Source organism: Sciurus carolinensis, chromosome 10, assembly GCF_902686445.1.
Source record: "Sciurus carolinensis chromosome 10, mSciCar1.2, whole genome shotgun sequence".
In the NCBI taxonomy this organism is placed as follows: Eukaryota; Metazoa; Chordata; class Mammalia; order Rodentia; family Sciuridae; genus Sciurus; species Sciurus carolinensis.
The window spans coordinates 44,612,495-44,624,909 of record NC_062222.1 but is presented as its reverse complement, the minus strand read 5'-3'; positions in this window follow the sequence as shown (position 1 = coordinate 44,624,909).

Here is a 12,415-nt window from a genome sequence, read left to right as displayed (position 1 = left end):
TTATTATTTAGAACCAGCAAAAACTAAGAAGCAATTATTCTCCATTTTCTTTGAAAATATCATGTTAGTGAATATTACCCATTTGAAATAGTGTAAATATTTAAGTTAGCACAAAGTTGCACAAGAAAAGATAGAATGGACTACCAGTGGCTCTTGAAAATATAAAAAGCAACCCAGAAGAGATGTCTAAATCCCACAAGATCATTTTTTTTTCCTAACGGGAAGTGTTTCAGAGTATGAGTCATATCTAACTTAGCTAGGAGTATTAAATCTTTAAATCTTAATCCTTTGGATCTTTATGGAGGAGAGTCCTTAAAGGAAAGCATTCCATACCTAACTCCCAAATTGACCTCTTCTGATTAAGGTTTAACATCAATTATGTGTGGCCATCTTGAAATTCTTTATTACTGAGCAAAATTTTCAGAATTCATTTTTTAATTCCCAAATTAAAGAGTCAATGGAGAGAAACATACATCCCCTTCTCCAGATTCTCCTTCAGTTGAGTGACTGTTCAGTGATATTTATTGGGAAGAGGAAATAATTGCAGTACAGCCTCTCCATTCTTCTTTCTTTGTTCCACAATCATTGACCACTGTTGAACCTCCTATATGTTGAGCACAGATGAATCCAGACAGGAAACAGGAGACCAAAATCAGATGCCCCAACATCCACAGCTGCAGTACAGCCCTGCCAACACCACCAGATCAGGAAGTTAGAGCACCAAATGGACAACACTCAAATGCATTTGAACATGACAGAAACAAAGAAACTCAGGTATTCTGTATTTAAGGATTAATAAGACACTATCCTTGCAAAGAATTAAGTTCCCTTTTGAGATTAGCAAACTGTGCCTGGTTCAGAGCAAGCACCCCACAATAACTGAATGCTCATAAATGATTACCATATCCTAAAAAATGTAACACGTGCTTATGAATTAGCCACAGAAGCTGAACCCACAGAGGTAAAAATTAGTTCATCATTTTAATAGCCACCATCTAAACCTCCTTCATCTTTGAGTGTTGGCAGGACGCAGAGTACTCACCTTCTAGTACAAGAGTGAAAGGGTCACTGGTTTCTCTGCCCAGTGGCAACCAGGACTTAGGAATATGACCTATGTCCAGCCAAGCAAATACATCTAATTTGATCTTTGAAGGAGGGACAAACAGAAACATATTCTAGTCATTGAACTTCTTGTCTCAAAAAACTATCCACGATACCTTTTAAGGCATTTCCTGTTAAGTATCAGTTAGGGATCTGATATTCCTGATGTTCCTTCTTGCCTTGCATTATATCAATGAGGTGAGAGATGGAATTACAGTTCAATGTCAGGTCTGTCCAATAGAAAATCCATGTTCTGCCCTTGGATCTAATTGTTCTTCCAACAAAAGTTATCTATGGTATCTAATGAGTAAATTGATCAAAAGGAATTTAGTTGGCCAAAAACGTTTTTAGTTTACTCTACAATCTAGGGAACTAATTTTATAGTCACAAGAGAGCTCTTCTGAAAATTTTTTAAGGCATGTTTTTAAAATGAGAATTTACTCTCTCATTCATATGAATGTGTTATATGAACTTCTCACCTTAAGAATCAGTTTCTATAAGAAAGCAGTCAACTAGAAAAATTAGCAACAGTGAAGAGTTAATGGATTTGACTGCCCTGCTTCACAAAGCTGATTTGGTATTTCATAAGAGTCTTTATTAAATCTTTATCAAATCACAAGTTAATATATAGTATATAAAAATATTTAAATATTTTAATTGGGTTTTCGTATTAGAAATTCATAAAGAAGAAGAAAAACAAGTGTAGAAAGAGCATTAAAAGGGGGATTTTATAGAATGGAAACAATAATTTCTAATCCAAAGTAACACAATTTTAGTTCAGTTCAATCAGATTAATATAGAAATATGCATTTCCACTGGCTAGTCTGATTTGAGACTCCATTATTGCTCACAGAGAAGGGCAATGAACTTATAGAGGAAAAAAATGAGAGGAAATGTTTATATTTAAATGGATCATATCTTCTATTAATGATGGCATAAACAAAATAATGACAATTCACTATGTATATAGGTCCTATTTTTTTTAGCCTTCAGTTAAGAATCTGATTCTAAGTCCAATATTGGCAACTAAGGAATTAATAACTTAGAAGGTGATTTTAGAGATAATATTTTTCCAAAAATCTCAGTCTAGAGTGATTAAAGAACTAAAAAAAAGGAGATTTTGAATAGAAAGAGACAGAAATAGGTGATACCTAGATATTCATATAAACTGAAAGTTTTCTGACCCAGTATTTAAAATAACACCAATTTTCCTAGATGTAGTTTCCAAGTCATAAGCACTGATGAAATTTGAGAAATATTCCAATTTATAATTTCTGCAATTTATGTCAAGGCAACAGGAAACCACAGAATGGTCCCCTGTGTAGGAAAAGTTTAAGTCATGTCATTAGTTATTAAGGTTGTACAAAACACATGTCAACAGCATTTACCACACCCATCCCAGTAACTACCAGTATTGGTTTGCAACTTAATGGTTGGCGATTTCAAAGGGTATCATGAAATTGTCAAAACAAAATTAATACTCCTAATTTTCTTTTCAGGAGAAAAAGTTGCTTTAAGGCTCTTTAAAAGAACTCAGGGAACATAGCCAAATAAGCAATAAAATATCGCACTTCACAAATTGCAGGAAATCAGTAATCTTTACCTATTACAGCTGAGAAAATTGATGGCTAAGTGTCAGGGAAACTGCTGCTTCTATCAAGAGATTACTCGCCTGATGCTATAGCTCCACCCAGTGGCAGTCGATGATGACCTAGACCGGCAGGAAAAGAGAGCAAAGAGAAGAGCACAGGGGGCTCTGTAAATGGTCAGATTCCAACCGCACCAGGACTGCCTCGTACCAACATGCATTATTTCAGAGTATCCAAAGACTTTCAAGCTGCAAAACCATTTAGAAGGAGGAAACTAAATCATTCAAGACACCACAGTTATGTCTACAATGTGTAAAGAATCCAGAGCAAAGTGAAAAATTAGATCCACTGTCCAGATATTTGACTCTACATAAACACAAACCCTGAGACAGACTGTCCCACTGTACATTCTTGGGTAACATACATCTGAGATTAGAATCTGAGCATTCTGCCATCATTGTGTTTTCTCTAACTGATTTCCATGACATTTCTTGTGAAATGTTATTCTCTTTGGAATGTAAGTTCAATGAAAGAAGAATCTTTATCTGTCTGGTTCACAGTAGTATCCCAGTCTCCAAACAGTGCCTGTCCCATATTATGTTCTCAGCACATATTTACTGAATTAATGAAGAAATGTGATTTCTCCAAAAATACATTAAACACGGGGTTTTTTACCCTATATTCACAAAAGCCTTTGCAAATCTAATAAAAGCAACAAACTCTCCCCAAATATAATTATGCATATGGTTTTAAGGGTTTCTTGGACTCCCTGTGTCTCAAGTTTAGGGGCCACAACCTAACAAGTTCTACCAGAAAGAAAGAGAAAGAAGAAAGAAAGAAAGAAAGAAAGAAAGAAAGAAAGAAAGAAAGAAAGAAAGAAAGAAAGAAAGAAAGAAAGAAAGAAAGGAAGGACCATGACTAAGTTCATAATTGGGTATTTAAGATGATCAATTATGTTATTTGATACCTGCATTACCTTAGCTAATATTATTTCAGATCCTGATATGAGAAGACCAATGCTGAGTTGGTTTTTTCTTTTTCTTTTTTCCAAAGTTAAGTGTTTTTTAATAGTAAAAATAAAACTAATGGAGAAAAACAAATTCAATGTATTTGAAAGTTCACACTTAGCATCAAAAAGTAAATGAGAAGAACACACAAGATAAATGAAACCATTTCATCTACCACTGCCTACTTCTGTCCTTTTTAGGGATGAACTTTAAAATGATCTTAATGATTCATACCTAGGACAAGACTGACCAGTTCCCAAAGACACCCTGGGATTTTACCATTAATCATGCTAGAAGCACCAGGTCAATGCCCAGACACTTCCACAAAACAGTAAGTCTCCTGCTCAAGATGTCTCGTCAGGCCACGTGTGGGCTCACAGCTCTGAACTCCTAATTGCTTCAATAGTTGTTCCACTTCCTTTTTTTTTTTTTTTATTGGCTCTTTTTGGTTATACATAACATTAGGATTTGTTTTGACAAAATTATAAAGCATCCCACCTCCCTTTTCTGTGTTCTAGGTCTTGTAACCTTTTCTTACCTGCATCTTTGTTGTAGAACAAAAGACAATTCTTCTCTCCGAGAGCATTTCTATGCACAGCAACCATCTACTTTAATTCAATTGAACTGTTATATCCACAACACTCTACTAAATATTTTGAGAATGGAAAAATGAATTAAAGGCAATGGGGATCTGTAAATGAAATTACTTTAAATATTCTGAAAAGGTAACTGCATAAGAAATACTTAAGAATGGTCTATCCTTCAAAAAACTGAAGAGTTCTATTATAATTAAAATAAACACTTCCAAAGTGTGTACAGTGGAATTATTTCTCTATTTTTTCTCAAAACAGGATAACTTTATGCTTGTTGGGTAAATTTATCATTTTCCTCATAATTAAACTTTTAATTTAAAATTTAAAATCTGAAAAGGCTGACAGTCATCACCTCAAGTATCCATGGGAGATTGGTTCTAAGTTCCCAACCCCCATGGACACTAAAACCCATAGATACTCAAGTCCCCTATGTAAATTAGCATAGTATTCACATATAAAGTATATAAGTCTCCTGTATACTTTAAATGATCTCTAGATTCCTCATAATACTTTACACGATGTAAATGCCATGTGAACAGTTGATATACTTGATTTTTTAGGGAATAATGACAAAGAAAAAAAAGTCTTCACACGTTCAGTACAGACACAAATTTTCCTGAATATTTTTATATGTGTTGGTAGAATCCACAGATGCATAACTCACAGATATGGAGGATCAAGTGAATAATAGTATAGTAGGGATGAACTAGCTCTAGGATCAAATATGTTTTACATCCAGGCTGCATCATCAATGAGCTATACAATGTAGAAAACTATTAACTTATTTGTGCATCAGTTTCCTTAAAAATAAGAATAATGATATAGCACATATACCATCAGGCTTTTGTGAAGAATAAATGAGATAAAATATGTTCGTGTGTGTGTGTGTATATGTGTGTATGTGCAGAGAGAGGTTGACAATAAAATTTCAGCACATGATCAGTAGTAACAGAACTACTAGTATAAGTCTTTCTCCAACAAGTCTATCATTTTTATTAATGGGAATAAATACAGTTGTGTATTGATTAACAACAGGGATATGTTCTGAGAAACACATTGTTAAGCAACTTTGTCATTGTGTGACCAACATAGAGCAAGCTTACACAAGCCTAAGTGGTAAACCTTAGTATCCTAGTACACAACTAGGCTGTATGATTATACCATCACATATAGTCTTTCATTGACTGAAATGTCATTATGCGGCTCACAACTATAAATCCTTCCTACCTAAGGTCGTTTTCCCAAGCAAACCAAGAAATCCAAATTTATTTACTTAGCAACTAATGCAATTTGACATACCTTTCTATTGGAATTTATAATGTGCCAAATTTTTCTCTGTGTGAAACATCATATTTTTAATCTGTCAGTTTCTGCAATACACTGCAAAAAGAGGTATGAGGAAATTATTCCTGCTACTCCTGCATGATAACAAAAACTTAAAATTTCATCTGAGCACAATTTTTTCATATACCTAGTTCTACAGCCCAAAAGTTCTATATGTTCAATTTTTTTGTGTTTATTTTCTCAAGTACAATCTATTTTTTCTCTATAGCTAGAGTGATTTTTTTTTAAATACTCAATTATAGTACTTACCTGCTTAACGATCTTTCAATGTCTGCACATTGATTTGGTGATAAGATGCTAATTCCTGCACACAGCCACCAAGGCCTGTATGACTTAGTTCAAACCACATTTCCGGCCTCATTGTTGACCACTGTCCCCTTTGACTGTTTATAACCTTTGCCACTAAACCTGCTCCCAGTAGCTTGCTTCCGACCATCAGATATGCTGTTCCTTCTGCATGAGATATTTTTCTTCCTGCCCCTTTCCCTCACTCTCCCTGTATATCTCTAGTCATCCTTCATGTCTCAATTTAAATGTTTCTTTCTCAGCAACAGGTGACATCTTCAATCTTCACAACATTTCATGCTTCTTCATAGTACTTAGAATGGTTGACATAAACTATTTGTATGGAGGGTTTTCTCAATATCTCTTATCCTAGTAGATTATAAACTCCATGAAAACAGCAAGTACAAACATCTTACTTGCTATTGAATCCCAGAAGCTAAACTGGTACATGGCACATACACAATAAATATTCATTCAATAAATGAATAAATAAGTGGAATTTTGTATTTTTATTCCCTTGCATTCTCTCAAGTTAAAACTCAAGAAGTTTTATGAGAGATTTAAATGCTAATACACCCAACACCATATACATACTTAGAGTAGAACAATGTCACACTCAATAAATATTTATTGCTTAATATATATTGAACAATATTATTAAGAGTCGATACTTAGTCATAAAGTTATAAAACATTTCATAAAAATTGATACTAATCTTCACTCCTTTTGAAATATTCCTATCAAATTTCCATTAAAAAGAAGGAAACTTAAATGGAAGCCCTCTATTTTGACATCTGTGGCATTTAATCACTATAATTCAGTCACAATGTAACTAGGATAGCCCATATAACTGGCTTGGAGAAGTTGATTTCATCTGTATTTTTCCACTGAATCACTCCACCTGCCTGTGTTAATAGAAGTCTATTATCTTTCTCTTGAGACCCACCCTTCCTTACTCTAAGCCACAGACTTATGGACTTTAAACACCTGGCTGATGGAGAAAACAAGAAAGCCTTCTGGGTCCAGTACAGCTGTTATTGCTTTCATTACCACAAGATGTCGCAGTTGAACACTGGATGTTCACAGCCTGATCGATGCATGTCTATCTTGCAGCAAAATCCTTTGGTCCCCATCCCAAGATAACTCACACTTGAATATAATTTAAAGATCTTTAATTTCCTACATAGACATTTAGTTTTTTTCCAAAAGAATAATAATCAGGTAAACACTGTTGAGTCGAGAGGGGTTGACAGCCTCAGCTACATCCTAAGCCAGAACCAGCCTATGCCATGACCTACAAGCCAGGGTTCCCCAGTTTGAATATATTTCCTTGATGCATTTTGTTGATCCACCCTGTGTCTGAAAATTCATATGAAATTTTTTGTCAAAAAATCTGGATTTCCAGTCTCTCTTGAATAATATTGCAATACCAAGTTTATATCTGACACAGCAATAACCATCTGAGGGTAAATTGCAAGTAACATCTTTCACCTACTACACAATAGATCATACAAGAGAAGCACTTCCTGACAGGCCCCTACCGGGCTTTGTGCATGCTGGACAAGTGCTCTACCACTGAGCTACATCCCCAGCCTCCACTCTACATTCTCTGATGTTGGTTATTACCTACCTACAGGTATTAAATTTTGGGTGATAGCCATCCAAAGACAACAATCTGGATGTCCCCTTTTCTCACAGGTTTCCACATGTGGACCTGTGGTCCTCAGGTGCCATCAAATGTCAGTCAAGGCTACTTTTGTCCTGTAGAGAGATCTCCCAGTTCTTTCCTTCCATAAGACTTACTGACACCCCCAACCACCCAGTACCAGCTACTGCAGATAAGGTCAGTTACATAATTTGCAAAATGAAAATGTGGGACCTCTTGTTCAAAAAACAGGAAAATGTGTCAGCAAAAGTACTACAATATAAAACTTTTCCTCTTTTCCATGGCAAATCCCCCTACACACACGTCCTGCCTTCCCTCTCTCTCTCAGTATGAATGATGATTTTATTTGCTATTTAAGGTCATGCTCCCTTAGGAATAGGGATATTTGTAAGACAGGTTCAGATCATCAAGGATGCTCAGAGACCCCTCCCATGACTCTGCACATATGGCCACCAACCACTAGGATCCACCTCCCTGTAGCCACCAGACTAATAGTCATGCCCTAATCAGAGGCAAGAAAGTCAGTCTCCTCTTTCCAAGAGCCCACCCCCACCCCCCGGCCCCTAACAGTGGTGGATGAGTAACACTAAAGGACCCTAACCTTCATGCCAGGTTGCATTCAGTACCAGGATGGGGTTGAACAAAAATTCTACCCTGCCTGTTCTCTTGCCAAATATATCATGGATTTGCTATCCTGAGGCAGCGAAAGGACAAGAGGTGGGCAATCAGCAGTGGAAGATCAGAAAGAGCCCTGCCCTAACATGCTGTGGGACGCATCAACCTGCTGTGTTTGTGGCCAGACCCTCATGAAGGGCGATGGATAATGGCAGAATGGTGCCCAGTCCAACACCTCACTCCCCACGAGTACAACCTGTCACCTCAAGAGAAAGGCAGCAGCAGTCACAGAGCAAAAGCAGGGAAGGAGAGGCTGCAGGTGTCAGGGCATGAGGGAGTGGGAACCGGAAGGAGTAGGAAGTAGGAGGAGGGACGGGAAGTGAGCTGGGACTCCAAGCCCGCAGAACCTGTTCCATTGTCCCACAGACTTCACTTGTAAGTACAAGTTCTAAGAACGCTATTAAAGATTTCAAGACAAACTGCAAATGTACCTTCCTGAGCAGGAGCTACTTTGTGACGATGTTGTTCCCATGCCCATGAAGTCAACCCTGTCAGCGGACCATGAATCCAGAGAGGGGGACCTTTTGAAGTCACAAGACATCTTGGCACACCCTTCCTCCCAAGCTACCCAGCTTACCTTTCAGAATTCAGCAAGGCACTCAAGTAACTGGTCTGAATTTTAAAAGATTGGTGTGAATTGCTTTGACCAAAGCAATAGTAACAAAAACGGCATGGTATTGGTACCAAAATAGACAGGTAGATCAATGGTACAGAATAGAGGGCACAGAGACAAACCCAAATAAATACAATTTTCTCATACTAGACAAAGGTGCCAAAAATATACATGGGAAAAAAGATAGCCTCTTCTTCAAATGGTGCTGGGAAAACTGGAAATCCATATGTAACAAAATGAATCTCTCTCTCTCTCTCACCCTGCACAAAAATCAACTCAAAGTGAATCAATAACTTAGGCACTAGAACACAGACCCTATGCCTAATAGAAGAAAAATTAGTCCCAAATCTTCACCACATCAGCTTTGGAACTGACTTCCTTAACATGAATCCTAAAGCACAAGAAGTAAAATAAAAATCAATAAATGAGATGGATTCAAACTAAAACACTTCTTCTCAGCAAAGGAAACAATCAATAATATGAAGAGAGAGCCTACAGAATGGGAAAAATATCTTTACCACATGCACACCAGATATAGCACTAATCTCCAGATATAGCACAAAGAACTCAAAAACACCAATTAATAAATGGGCTAAGGAACTGAACAGACACTTCACAAAAGAAGAAATATAATCAGTCAACAAACATTTGAAAAACTGTTCATCATTTCTAGTAATTAGAGAAATTCAAATGAAAACTACTCTAAGACTTCATCTCACTCCAGCAGAATGGTAATTATCAAAAATACAAGCAATAGTAAGTGTTGGCAAGGATGTGGGGAATGGTACACTCATACATTGATGGTGGGACTGCAAATTGGTGCAACCACTGTGGAAAGTAGTATGGAGATTCCTAAGAAAACTTGGAATGAAACCACCATTTTACCCAGCTATCCCACTTCTCAGTTTATCTACAAAGGACTTAAAATCAGCATACTACAGTGATACAGTCACATTAATGTTTATACCAGCTCAATTCACAATAGCTAAACTATGGAACCAGCCTAGATGCTTCTAAACAGATGAATGGATAAAGAAAATGTGGTATATAGACACAATGGAATACTATTCAGCCTTAAAGAAGAATGAAATTGGGGGGCCAAGATGGCGGACTAGAGGGCGGCTGCATTTCACGCTGCTCCAGGACGCAAGATTCAAAAGAGGATATAGTGAGAGACTTGGGACCAACTCAAAGCTGCCGGGTGAGTCTCTCCTGTTGGGGAGGCGTCCCGGATGGGGCGGTAGCCCCGGAACGCAGGGAATTTGTGAAGTGGAGTTGCTCGGCGAGACGCCCCTCCCCCCACTGGAGCGGTAAACACGGACAACTGGGATCATTGTAGAGGAGGCGGCTCAGCATAGCGCTTGGACTCGGAGCAGCCGCTGGGGCTCCGGGCGGCTGCCTGGGGAGGAGCTGCGTGGTGAGCTGTTTGGACCCAGAGTGACCGCTTCCGAACACCGGGGGGTTGCCCGGAGGAGGAGGAGAGGCCCGGCGGGTCGCTTGGGTCTAGGAGTGACTGCATCAGAGCCACGGGCGGTTGCCAGAGGAGGACCTGCGTGGTGAGCTGTTTGAACTCAGAGTGGGCGCTCCTGAGCGCCGGGGGACTGCCCGGAGGAAGAGGAGGAGCACGGCGGGACGCTTGGTCTGGGAGTGACTGCATCAGAACCACAGACGGTTGCCAGAGGAGGAGTTGTGTGGTGATCTGTTTGAACTCAGAGCTAGCGCTCCTGAGTGCCGGGAGGTTGCCCGGAGGAGGAGGAGGAGCGTGGCTTGTTGTTTGACCTGGGAGTGGCTGCATCAGAGCTGCGGGCGGTTGCCGAAGGAGGAGCTGCGTGACGAGCTGTTTGAACTCGGAGCAGCTGCTCCAGAACACTGGTGGCCTGCCTGGAGGAGGAGAGCGGTGGGACGCTTAGTCTGTGAGTGACTGCATCAGAACCACAGGCGGTTGCCAGAGGAGGAGGCGAGTGGTGAGTTGATTGGACTAAAAGCAACCGCTCCGGAACACCGGTGGCCTGCCTGGAGAAGGAGCGTGGTGAGTCACCTGGTCTCGGAGCCACCGCTCCTGAACACCCGGGCGGCTACCCCAAGGAGGAGGAGGAGGAACAGGGCGGGTCACTTGGACTTGGAGTGACTGCCTAGGGCTACGGGTGGTTGGTGGGAGGAGGAGACCCAAAGTGAGTTGTTTGGATTCCTAGTGACTGCGTCGGAAACCGGGCGGCTGTCCGGAGGAGGAGGTGTGTGGCGGGTCTCTGTGTCTCGGAGCTATTGTATGGGGCTCCAGGTGGTGGCTCAGGGGAGGGGCTGCATAGCCAGGCGATTGGTGCAGAGCAGGGTCCCAGGAGCTAGGTGGCTTCTTGCTGGAAGAGCCGCACAGAGACACGCCTAGGGGCGGAGCGAAGTTTCCAGGGCGGCGGGCAGATTCTCTGGGAGAGGCAGCCTAAGGAGACTCGCCTGCGAAGGGTGAGGCTCCCAGGCCCAGGACGTAGGTCCGGGCCCCTGGGATCGTTGCAGAAGAAGACAGCCCAGCCCAGGGGGTAGTTGTAGATTGAGGGGAACCTCTAGGAGGGCAACTGACTAGCGAGACGTCCCCACCGAGTGACTCTTCCCGGCCAGGGGAGGTTTTCCCACAGGGACAGTAAAGTCAGAGACATAGGCACAAACAGGCCTTGCCTCAGCCCGCAGCCTACTTCCCCGTTGGATGACCATTGGTCAACAAGTGGAGGCACCTCCGCCCACTAGCAGGGAATATACGCCACCTGAGGGTCACCACCCTAGAGAGGCAGCTTCTTCGTGGAGCTCTGCATTATCAACCTCCTCCAAGACTTCAGGCTACTGAAGGATAAGAGGGGATATACTAGCAATCTTCAGGGACATTATAAGTCGATAGAGGAAATCTGCAATATCTTAATGACCCACTGATCCCTGAACAATATGAGAAAACAAGGGAAGAAAATGCCCCAAACAAATCTAGATGTTACATCAATAAAATCCAACGACAGCATGGCAGAAGAAATGACAGAAAGGGAGTTCAGAATGTACATAATTAAAATGATTAGGGAAGCAAACGATGAGATGAAAGAGCAAATGCAGGCATTGAACGATCGCACCAATTGACAGTTAACAGAGCAAATTCAGGAAGCAAAAGATCATTTCAATAAAGAGTTAGAGATATTGAAAAAAAACCAAACAGAAATCCTTGAAATGAAGGAAACAATAAACCAAATTAAGAACTCCATAGAAAGCACAACCAATAGGATAGAACAGCTGGAAGACAGAACTTCAGATATTGAAGACAAAATATTTAACCTCGAAAACAAAGTTGAACAAACAGAGAAGATGGTGAGAAATCATGAACAGAATCTCCAAGAACTATGGGATATCATGAAAAGGCCAAATTTGAGAATTATTGGGATTGAGGAAGGCTTAGAGAAACAAACCAAAGGAATGAACAATCTATTTGAAGAAATAATATCAGAAAATTTCCCAAATCTGAAGAATGAAATGGAAAATCAAGTCCAAGAGGCTTATAGGACTCCAAATACACA